The following is a 13,008-nucleotide window of genomic DNA, read 5'->3' on the forward strand; positions in this document are numbered from 1 at the left end:
CAAAAGCAGAGACATTACTTTGCCAACAAAGGTCCGTCTAGTCAAGGCTATGGTTTTTCCAGTGGTCATGTATGGATGTGAGAGTTGGACTGTGAAGAAGGCTGAGTGCCGAAGAATTGATGCTTTTGAACTGTGGTGTTGGAGAAGACTCTTGAGAGTCCATTGGACTGCAAGGAGATCCAACCAGTCCATTCTGAAGGAGATCAGCCCTGGGATTTCTTTGGAGGGAATGATGCTAAAGCTGAAACTCCAGTACTTTGGCCACCTCATGCGAAGAGTTGACTCATTGGAAAAGACTCTGATGCTGGGAAGGATTGGGGGCAGGAGAAGAAGGGGACGACAGAGGATGAGATGACTGGATGGCATCACTGACTCGATGGACGTGAGTCTGAGTCAACTCCAGGAGTTTGTGATGGGCAGGGAGGCCTGGCGTGGCTGTGATTCATGGGGTCACAAAGAGTCGGACACGACTGAGCGACTGAACTGAACTGAACAACAGTTATCATTATAAAATATACAAATCCAGAATATAAAGCTAGACAAGATCTAGCAACTCAAAATTCCCGTTAATTTAGAACCATAAACCTGGAAATCTTCCTTGACTTTTCCCTTTCTTTCCTCTCTGTGATTAATCTCTCTTCTATATCTATCTTGAATTTATGCACGTTTTCCCCACCCTTAATAGTATTACTTTGTTCTAGACTATCATAATCTTGTACCTCTTTTGCAGCTCACACAAATAATTTCTTTCCCTGATTTTGTATTTGTCATGATGTTTCACTTCCCTTACTACACTGGACTAACATTATCAAAAATGTTACCAGCCTTCTCCATCCCCTTATGATGTATAAAGCAACAAAGAATGTTATTTCCACAGTAACAGTGAGAAAAGTTGGGTAAATCACAAGATTATAACTTTGTTATGTCCAATCAGGCAACTGAGATCATAAGACAACTAGGTAATCTGAATTTCAAAGGGAAAGAACTCTCTAAGGAGAAATCAGACAATGAGGAGAGTTAATATATAAGAGGCTGAGAAGAAATTGAACCATTTGCTAATGATCAAAAGTGCATTAGCTTGTCAGTCTAGAATACCCTGGAGACCAAGACACGAGGGGAATTTTACACACTTGTAAGATCTTTTCCTTGGATTTCCATTGGGTGCTCAGGTAGAAGATTAGGGGCAATGGAACAAAGACCAGAGAGCCCACATTATTGATGCAGGCATGTAGGGGATAATTAGCCCACATCAAGGGCATGACTGGTGGCAAGAGATAAATTTCTAGGGGAGGTACACCAGATCTACTCCTCTTTTCCTTCCATAACAAAGCTAATTTTTCCAATCATGTTAGACTTCCTTCAATTACTTGCATGGCCTATGTTATGGCCTATGTTATGTCTTATTTTAAGGCATCTGAAGATGCCATTCACTCTACCTCATACATCTCTACCTACTCTTTCTCCTGGATAATTTGCTTGCTGATTCTTTAAATATTCACTTCATTTGGACATACTTTTCCTCAGTAAGTTTTAATTACCTCATTCCATCATTCCTATAAGAAGATGTAAATTCATCCTTTGGCTACTTCATCTCTCATATTCCTTTCTACACTTTGCATGTTTAGTTTTACTGACTTTTTCTTCCAGAGTCTAAGCTTCTTGAGAACAGGGAGCAACTCCAATGTGTGCAAATTTTTATTCATACCACCTAACACAGAAATATTGTTCAATACAGACTATTGATTGACTAAAATATCAATACAACTTTTGTGGGAAAATTGCTTGCAGATACTTCAATCTGACATACTTTGTGTTCTTGCTGACTCATATGTCTAGCCCTGATTATTTTCTTTTCTTCATTACTTCTGGGTTTTTGCAGATTAATATATACTCTGCCAAATAAGTGCACTCTGTAACAGAAATGTGCTATTTTTAAAATAAACAGCACCATAATAACTCCTTTGCAGACTTTAATTGCCCACCTAAATATCATGCAAATATAAAGCCTCATTATCAACATCAGTATCCTTGCTTCCTATTAAGACTTTTCATTTACAATGATATTAATAGCTTACATTGGAGGATACTAGCTAACAGTCAAGTGTTCAGGTTTGATGATATCTGTGACCAGAAAACACAAATATCAGAAGAAATGCAAGGTATTACATTTGGCAAATAAAGTATTATCAACACGAGGAACTGAAACAGCCAAATTTCATTTACCAACAGTTTTATCATAGTTAGTGAACTATATCCATAAAATGAAATAGATTCTTTCCCTGAGAGATTCCTCAAAAAGCACAAATATAGTCCATACTCAGTGCTTTTTAAAGACATAACAGAATCTTGGAATTGGTGTCTGGAAAGAATAGGTGTTATATATTTTCATATTTTTATTGTGAAATGTAACCCATTTTAAGAGAAAAGTTACATATGTTATATATAAACTTCATATATTCCAATATCAATTTACTTATTTCTGTAAGAAAATAGTTTAGTGAAAAAATTGTGTCTTTTTCTACTTCTGCTGAAAGTTAAATCAATAAAATACAAATATTTTCCTCCTTTACTAGTTTAAAGATCACTGTTAATCTCTACTATATTTCTCTTTCTGTTGCTACTGCACAACTTGGTAAAAACAGAATATATCTACAATTCTAAATATCTTTTGCTTCCCTGGTGGCTCAGACAGTAAGGAATCTGCCTGCAATGTGGGAGACCCAGGTTCAATTCCTGGGTCAGAAAGATTCTCTAAAGAAGGAAATGGCTACCCACTCCAGTATTCTTTCCTGGAGAGTCCCATGGACAAAGCAGCCTGAGGGGCTACAGTCCATGGTGTCACAGAGAGTTGGACACGACTGAGCAAGTAACACTTTTAACTTTCACTTCAAGTGCCTTTTGCAGTAACCCTTTGATCATTCTCAGGTGATGTCCTTATGTTAGCTACTATATTTAGAGGCTCTGCGAAATGCAGTATCAAAATAATCATTTAGAGCTCAGTTTTAAGTTAGAAGAATCTTTATTACTCAGAAAGCTTTTCACTTCTTTAGTTTTTTAGGAGCTTTCTTAGTTTTTTAGGAGAAATTCTACTAATAACAAAAATTAAAGTCTATCAATAATGAAAGCAAAAGCTTGTCTTACAATAGATCAATCTTCCAATTCACTGAAATCTACACTTAGTAATTACAAGTTACTTCTAATATAATTGATTGCTTGAACTTTTCAGTATTTCATTTGTAACTAAGTTGACATAAACATTGCTACAGCCAAGATTGTTAATGGTAAAAGAGCAGCTGGTGATATAAAATTGGTCTTTTAAACATGTCTCTATAGCCTTCTCACTAGTCCTTGAATTCTGTTTTATTATGGGAGCACACATGTTTTTTAGTTTATTGCTATTTCATTTCACATTTATATTACAGCCTTGAGCTTGAAAGAATTATTGCACTGACATTTATGGAGAGTCAACTTACACTTTAAGTATTGAACAATATTATTTTCTCCAAAAGAATGTTTAGTTTCCTATCCCTCAAATTAATTATAGCTAGAGGACAATTAAGAGCACAGGGTCTTAATTGTCTGACAGAATGTGGTCCACTGGAGAAGGAAATGGCAAACCACTTCAGTATTCTTGCCTTGAGAAACCCATGAACAGTATGAAAAGGCAAAATGATAGGATACTGAAAGAGGAACTCCCCAGGTGGGTAGGTGCCCAATATGCTACTGGAGATAAGTGGAGAAATAACTCCAGAAAGAATGAAGGGATGGAGCCAAAGCAAAAACAATACTCAGTTGTGGATCTCTGTTCATTTCCAAGGCAAACCATTCAATATCACAGTAATCCAAGTCTATGTCCAAACCAGTAACTCTGAAGAAGCTGAAGCTGACCGGTTCTAGGAAGACCTACAAGACCTTTTAGAACTAACACCCAAAAAAGATGTCCTTTTCATCATAGGAGACTGGAATGCAAAAGTAGGAAGTCAAGAAACACCTGGGGTAACAGGCAAATTTGGCCTTGGAATACAGAATAAAGCAGGGCAAAGGCTAATAGAGTTTTGCCAAGAGAACACACTGGTCATAGCAACCACCCTCTTCCAACAACACAAGAGAAGACTTTACATATGGATATCAGCAGATGGTCAACACCAAAATCAGACTGATTATATTCTTTGCACCCAAAGATGGAGAAGCTCAATATATTCAGCAAAAACAAGACCGGGAGCTGACTGTGGCTCAGATCATGAACATCTTATTGCCAAATTCAGACTTAAATTGAAGAAAGTAGGGAAAACCACTACACCATTCAGGTATGACCTAAATCAAATTCCTTATGATTATACAGTGTAAGTGAGAAATAGATTTAAAGGACTAGATCTAATAGATGGAGTGCCTGATGAACTATGGATGGAGGTTCATGACATTGTACAGGAGACAGGGATCAAGACCATCCCCATGGAAAAGAAATGCAAAAAAGAAAAATGCCTGTCTGGGTAGGCCTTACAAATAGCTGTGAAAAGAAGAAAAGCTAAAGGCAAAGGAGAAAAGGAAAGATATAAACATCTGAATGCAGAATTCCGAAGAATAGCAAAGAGAGATAAGAAAGCCTTCCTCAGCAATCAATGCAAAGAAATAGAGGGAAACAACAGAATGGGAAAGACTAGAGGTATCCTCGAGAAGGCAATGGCACCCCACTCCAGTACCCTTGCCTGGAAAATCCCATGGATGGAGGAGCCTGGTAGGCTGCAGTCCATGGGGTTGCTAGGAGTCGGACACGACTGAGCAACTTCGCTTTCACTTTTCACTTTCATGCATTGGAGAAGGAAATAGCAACCCACTCCAGTGTTCTTGCCTGGAGAATCCTAGGGATGGGGGAGCCTGGTGGGCTGCCGTCTCTGGGGTCACACAGAGTCGGACATGACTGAAACAACTTAGCAGCAGCAGCAGCAGAGATCTCTTCAAGAAAATTAGAGATACCAAGGGAACATTTCATGCAAAGATCGGCTCGATAAAGGACAGAAATTGTATGGACCTAACATAAGCAGAAGATATTAAAAAGAAGTGGCAAGAATACACAGAAGAACTTATAAAAAAGATCTTCACAACCCAGATAATCACGATGGTGTGATCACTCACTTAGAGCCAGACATCCTGGAATGTGAAGTCAAATAGGCCTTAGAAAGCATCACTACGAACAAAGCTAGTGGAGGTGATGGAATTGCAGTTGAGCTATTTCAAATCCTGGAAGATGATGCTGTGAAAGTGCTGCACTCAATATGCCAGCAAATTTGGAAAACTCAGCAGTGGCCACAGGACTGGAAAAGGTCAGTTTTCATTCCAATCCCAAAGAAAGGCAATGCCAAAGAATGCTCAAACTACCACACAATTGCACTCATCTCACATGCTAGTAAAGTAATGCTCAAAATTCTCCAAGCCAGGCTTCAGCAATACATGAACTATGAACTTCCAGATGTTCAAGCTGGTTTTAGATAAGGCAGAAGAACCAGAGATCAGATTGGCAACATCCACTGGATCATGGAGAAAGGAAAAGAGTTCTAGAAAAACATCTATTTCTGCTTTATTGACTATGCCAAAGCCTTTGACTGTGTGGATCACAATAAACTGTGGAAAATTCTGAAAGAGATGGGAATACCAGACCACCTGATCTGCCTCTTGAGAAACCTATATGCAGTTCAGGAAGCAACAGTTAGAACTGAACATGGAACAACAGACTGGTTCCAAATAGGAAAAAGAGTATGTCAAGGCTGCATATTGTCACCCTGCTAATTTAACTTATATGCAGAGTACATCATGAGAAACGCTGGACTGGAAGAAGCACAAGGTGGAATCAAGATTGCCGGGAGAAATATCAGTGACCTCAGATATGCAGATGACACCACCCTTATGGCAGAAAGTGAAGAGGAACTAAAAAGACTCTTGATGAGAGTAAAAGAGGAGAGTGAAAAAGTTGGCTCAAAGCTCAACATTCAGAAAACTAAGACCATGGCATCCGGTCCCATCATTTCATGGGAAATAGATGGGGAAACAGTGGAAGACTTTATTTTGGGGAGGGAGGGCGTCCAAAATCACTGTAGATGGTGATTGCAGCCATGAAATTAAAAGACGCTTACTCCTTGGAAGGAAAGTTATGACCAACCTAGATAGTATATTCAAAAGCAGAGACATTACTTTGCCAACAATGGTCTGTCTAGTCAAGGCTATGGTTTTTCCAGTGGTCCTGTATGGATGTGAAAGTTGTACTGTGAAGAAAGCTGAGTGCCAAAGAATTGATGCTTTTGAACTGTGGGGTTGGAGAAGACTCTTGAGAGTCCCTTGGAATGCAAGGAGATCCAACCAGTCCATCCTAAGGGAGATCAGTCCTGTATGTTCTTTGGAAGGACTGATGCTAAAGTTGAAACTGCAATACTTTGGCCACCTCATGCAAAGTGTTGACTCATTGGAAAAGACTCTGATGCTGGGAGGGATTAGGGGCAGGAGGAGAAGGGGATGATAGAGGATAAGATGGCTGGATGGCATCACCTACTCAATGGACATGAGTTTTGGGTGAACTCTGGGAGTTGGTGATGGACAGGGATTCCTGGCGTGCTGCAGTTCTTGGGGTCGCAGAGAGTCAGAAACGACTGAGCGACTGAACTTAACTGAACTGAGAGGGCAATTTTCAAGACATAAGACCTTATAGTTTTTTTGGGTTTTTTTAAGCTAACCACTTGCGGTTTTTTGTTTTTGTTTTTTTCCTACAAGAACCACATATTAATTTTATTAACTAAAAAATATTTACTTACATTTTTGCAACTTATGTAACTTGAGAAACTTAGCATTCTGAAATAGTCTATTCTCAATTTATCCTAAGGTGTTTGATAATAAATGTAGTTTAATGTCTTGATGGCATTTTCTCTTTAAAAATAAAAAAGATAAAGAGTAATTAAATTATATTATTAGCATTGGTTGAATTAAATGAAATACTAATTTAAAAGAAAAACAATGATAAACTTAGATCAGTTTTATAAAAATGTATTCAATTTTTACATAATAACAACAATATAGTGTTCTTATGACAATGATTTGCTTTTTTGTTTGGCTTTGTGCTATACTTTACTGTTCTCTGGAACTTGAATATAGGTTTATCTTTGACAGTTACAAGGAAAATGTTTCAAGATTGTTGTTTTTCAAAGATGTTTTACAAAATGTTCCTAGTTAAAAGAACAACCAAAAATGTAGTGGAAATGACAGCCTGATATTCTATGCACTTCTTCATATCTTCAATAACAGAATGAATCAGTCTGTTTACTAATGTAGATCATTTCTTTCCAAACTTCAAGGTCAGGTATATTTTTGTAAAGTAAAATATGTCTTATGCTGGATGACTTTAAATTAGAAGCAATAAAATCTTTAAGAAAAAAATGTGTTGATTGTTGAGAAAATGATCAACTAAAAAGAAAATATCAATGTAGACAAAATGTTAAGACTAAATAGGGTAAAAGAAAATATGCAAAAGCATCTCCAATAATTGCCCATGAAAATCCTCATGATTGTGATTTGTAATACTGAGGCACATTATACTTCCCATAATGACACTTAGACACTTTAGGAGCCAATGCACTTAAAAGCAAAATGAAGCATTTAAGAGATATATTATTTGCTTTACTAGAAGGTATAAGTAAGATTGAAACATTTAGGAGTTTATGAAATTCTTTAAACAGGATCCATGATTATCCTTTTCTACCCTTACTACCCTTTTCTACCTCTTCAGTACCTCTCATACCTAAATTTCTGGTACTTTAAAATAACTGTGTATTTAAAAGTAATACGAGAGTCCTCCAGAGCAAATATCTATTCCTAAATCCAGAGACTTATTCTTTCTGAGACAAATGTGATTCACATAATTTATTCCATTTGTTTCATCATTTTATTAAAAATCTCTTTTTAAGTTTTCATGGCACAACTTGAGAAATACTATTATAACCTTCTCAAGATTATTTTCCCCTGTCATCACCCCTTCGTTATGTTCAAGCAGGATTGGTTCCTTTGGTTGCACTGACTTTTCCCATCAAATATAGTAAGATTCAACCTTGAGGATCTCTTCTGAGATTGGCCAGTTCAATGTAGATTTCTCAACTTGTCTGTATTATCCATGACTCATTTACGAGAAACGGATTGTTAACTTTCTCCATTCTATGGACCAGAGAATACATGCATCTTTAATGGCAATATAGGACTATAAAACCTTTTTTGGTATATTTTGCGCTGTTTTCACTTTACTGTATTTGCTAACCTTCTTTACAATATAAATTACATGGTACTTTTACAAGGATTATGAATTACCTCAGGAAAACAGATAACAGAATTCTAGCACATTAAAGACTCCTCCAAGTGTCAATTTTTCAGAGTAAAATTATTATTATATCATTTTTGAAAAAGAAATAACATACAAAGTGTGAAAATTGTGTAAAAAACTGCAAAAGGAGATAAAGCAAAGAAATGAAGTATTTGTATTATGTTAAACATTTTAATATTGCTATAAACATATGTAATCATTTTCTGAGTAGTCTTTCAATAGCACTATTGAACTTAGTACTTTAAATTCTTTGCCAAGGAGAGTACATTTATAATTTTTTAAAGTTTATTCAATTTTGATTTAATTTATTAAGTATCTACTCTATATGAGGAATTACATAATATAGTATTACGTAAAACACATAAATAAGTAAATAAATATAACTATTATCTGGTATGTTGAACAGCATTTCTAAATTATTTTTTAAAAGCTTTACCTTAGAATGAAAATTCCATATTTTATTTCTTTAAAAAGCCCTAATTCAGAGATAATTTTAATTATACTCTAATAAACAGGAACCAGTCATTTTTCTCTTTATATGACTATAATTCTCCAATGTTTAGAAAATGCAATATCTAAAAGTACCTAGACTTCTTAGATCCTTTATATATAACTGAAAATAAACATATAAAGAAAATGAAAAGATATAAAAACACTGAAGTGAATTTCTCAAATTTTAAATAATTTTAATATAAGGTAGGTTAAAAGTTATAGCAAACTCTACTTTTGAAAATAAATTTAAATAAACTTCAATTCTGAATTTAGATAATTTGCCACATAGGTTTAAATGAAGTGTTGTGGTGAGAGATTTATCTTTATTACAATAGCAATAATAATAATTTAAAAGATAGCAAAGATAAATTGTACAATTGATCTTTATTACAATAATATTATAATATTACAATTATGATAGGACAATGATTTCAAATTCAAACATGATATAGTTCCAAGATTAAAGCAGATGGTATCATTAAAACTTGTTTGCAACCATTACAAACATATATTCATAATCCAATTATTTTTCATATAAATTGGATAAAATAGTTTTTTTTCAATAATTTATAAGTAGCATATATGGCAAATTACTCAGAGGTAACCATTGTTATCCATATTCCTTGATTTTACTGAGAACAATGTATCAAGCTCCAGAAAATGTAAAGATTACTTTGAGACATTCACACTCATTTTTCCTGCTATTTTGGAATTACCTGCTGCTTGAGTACCCAGTGGACTCAGTTTTAGGCAATAAGACTAAAGCAGAAGTCTGACAAGAGATTTCTAGAAATGTTTCTCTTTCCTGCTAAATGGTAGCAACAGCTCTGACACTGACTTTTCTCCTCATGCCTGGAGATGGAACAGGCATCTTGAGGCAAGAAACAAAATGCCAGCCTATTATGATGATGTAATAGGAAGCCAGAAGGATGGATCCAAAGCTATTTATCAATGCCAGCAACCAACCAACCTCCTTGAAGTTTTCCTACTATAAAAAATAAATGGGCTATCCACGCTGGCTTAGTGCTAAAGATTCCCCTTACAATACTGGAGATGTGGGTTTGAATCCCTGGGAAAAAAAGGCAACTCACTCCAGTATTCTTGCTGGAAAATTGCATAGACAGAAGAGCCTGGTGGTCTACAGTCCATAGGGTCACAAAGAGTGGAACACGACTGAGCACATATACATAAATAAGAAATAGATAAATGGCAAATGTGTGAGACACATTTTAAATAGTGGTCCCCGATACTTGTAAGTAGATTCAAATAAATACAATTTTTAGAATATATGAAAATGCAGTGTGTGTTAGTTTCTCAGTTGTGTCCAACTCTTTGTGATACCAAGGACTGTGGACCGCCAGGCTCCTCCGCCCATGGAATTCTCCAGGCAAGAATACTGGATTGGATTGTTGTTTCCTCCTCCAGGGGATTTTCCAGACCCAGGGATGGAATCCAGGTCTCCTGCATTGGGAGGGATTCTTTTCATCTGTACCACCAGGAAATCCCCAGTGATATTATGCAAAAACAATTAAGTCTGTAACCACAAAAGATAAAATCAGTGAGAATCTAATATCAATTAGCTGGGCAGAAAACAGGCATTTCAAGAGTGTTTTTATATGAATGAATAAGAACATAAATGGTCCAAAATAAAAGTTTGTTTTTCATGAAACTATTGTCATCTTTGACAAGATTAAATCAATGATTTGCTTTAACTTGAACAGATAGTTTTCAAACAAAGTACAGAGTCCTTTATATCACTAACATTTCTATGATAATGGCAATCTTGCATCTATAAATAAATCCACCCACTCACTCTTCCACCAAAAAAAAAAAAAAAAAAAAAGGTGCTGAAAAGAACTGAGAAGTAAATATAAAAAACAAACCCACTCAACGCTGTGAACGCTTTATCTCATCATATTGTATTCTTCCCTTTAACTGCTATGAACTATAAGACCCCATAACTTACCTCCAATCCTAACCTCATTCCCTCTCCATCAATGTCTGTTATTCAAATCAATTCCTTTTTATAAGTTATTACCTATCAAAATTATATTACTATTGCTTTTTCTCTTATTCTTTCTCTCTTTTTTTGGCTTACTGGTTTATTTCTCCTCCTCACTATTGAAATAAAAGCTACATCAAGATATAGTTGAGATCCTTATGAAAACTGAAAGACTTAGAAAAGTTCCCAAAATATTGGAGGCAATAAATAATGATGAATTAAGAAATGATGGAAGAAATGATAATGATAAATAAGCATAGTCCTCACACTATCCAACTGTCTAGTATAGAACTAGGATTGATGAATATGAAATAATTTTAAGAAAACACTCATATGTTCTTGCTGTCAGAATGCTGCAAATTCACTTGCAGTTCAATGAAGGATTTATACAGAATAATTAGAGTTTGTATTATAAATGTACAGCTAATTTATTAGGACAATCACAATAGTTTTTTTTTTATTATTCATGATATGCAAATATTGGGTTGGCAAAAAATTTCATTTGGGTTTTTCCCTAAGATCTAAGGAAAAACTTGAACAACACTTTTGGCAAATCCAATATATAAGAATAAAGAACCAATGAAATTGTTGCTCACTGTTCATAGAATAAAGTCTTATTTTGAATTACTGAAAATAGTACACTAATGAAAATAATACAGAGTATCTACAACTTCTCCCAACTCTCAACCATCTTCAGGCTTGTGCCATCAATTGCCAGTTTTCAACTAGAGATGAAACAACATTCTAAAACAATGATGGAAAAGAGACCTCATCTAATAGGTTTTTTTTTTTTTTTTTTTTTTTACTTTACAATATTGTATTGGTTTTGCCATACATCAACATGCATCTGCCACGGGTGTACACATGTCCCCCATCCTGAACCCCCTCCCACATCCCTCCCTGTACCATCCCTCTGGGTCATCCCAGTGCACCAGCCCCAAGCTTCCTGTATCCTGCATCAAACCTGGACTGGCGATTTGTTTCACATATGATATTATACATGTTTTAATGCCGTTCTCCCAAATCATCCCCCCCTCCCTCTCCCACAGAGTCCAAAAGACTGTTCTATACATCTGTGTCTCTTTTGCTGTCTTGCATACAGGGTTGTCATTACCATCTTTCTAAATTCCATATATATGCCTTAGTACTCTGTATTGGTGTATTTCTTTCTGGCTTACTTCACTCTGTATAATAGGCTCCAGTTTCATGCACCTCATTAGAACTGATTCAAATATATTCTTTTTAATGGCTGAGTAATACTCCATTGTGTATATGTACCACTGCTTTCTTAGCCATTCGTCTGCTGATGGACATCTAGGTTGCTTCCATGTCCTGGCTATTATAAACAGTGCTGCGATGAACACTGGGGTACACGTGTCTCTTTCCCTTCTGGTTTCCTTGGTGTGTATGCCCAGCAGTGGGATTGCTGGGTCGTATGGCAGTTCTATTTCCAGTGTTTTAAGGAATCTCCACACTGTTCTCCATAGTGGCTGTACTAGTTTGCATTCCCACCAACAGTGTAAGAGGGTTCCCTTTTCTCCACATCCTCTCCAGCATTTATTGCTTGTAGACTTTTGGATCACAGCCATTCTGACTGGTGTGAAATGGTACCTCATTGTGGTTTTGATTTGCATTTCTCTGATAATGAGTGATGTTGAGCATCTTTTCATGTATTTGTTAGCCATCTGTATGTCTTCTTTGGAGAAATGTCTATTTAGTTATTTGGCCCATTTTTTTATTGAGTCATTTATTTTTCTGGAGTTGAGCTGTAGGAGTTGCTTGTATATTTTTGAGATTAGTTGTTTGTCAGTTACTTCATTTGCTATTATTTTCTCCCATTCTGAAGGCTGTCTTTTCACCTTGCTTATAGTTTCTTTTGTTGTGCAGAAGCTTTTAATTTTAATTAGATCCCATTTGTTTATGTTTGCTTTTATTTCCAATATTCTGAAGGTAGGTCATAGAGGATCCTGCTGTGATGTATGTCAGAGAGTGTTTTGCCTATGCTCTCCTCTAAGAGTTTTATAGTTTCTGGTCTTATGTTTAGACCTTTAATCCATTTTGAGTTTATTTTTGTGTATGGTACTAGAAAGTCTTCTAGTTTCATTCTTTTACAAGTGGTTGACCAGTGTTCCCAGCACCACTTGTTAAAGAGATTGTCTTT

This window comes from Bos javanicus, chromosome 1, assembly GCF_032452875.1.
Source record: "Bos javanicus breed banteng chromosome 1, ARS-OSU_banteng_1.0, whole genome shotgun sequence".
NCBI classification, from domain to species: Eukaryota; Metazoa; Chordata; class Mammalia; order Artiodactyla; family Bovidae; genus Bos; species Bos javanicus.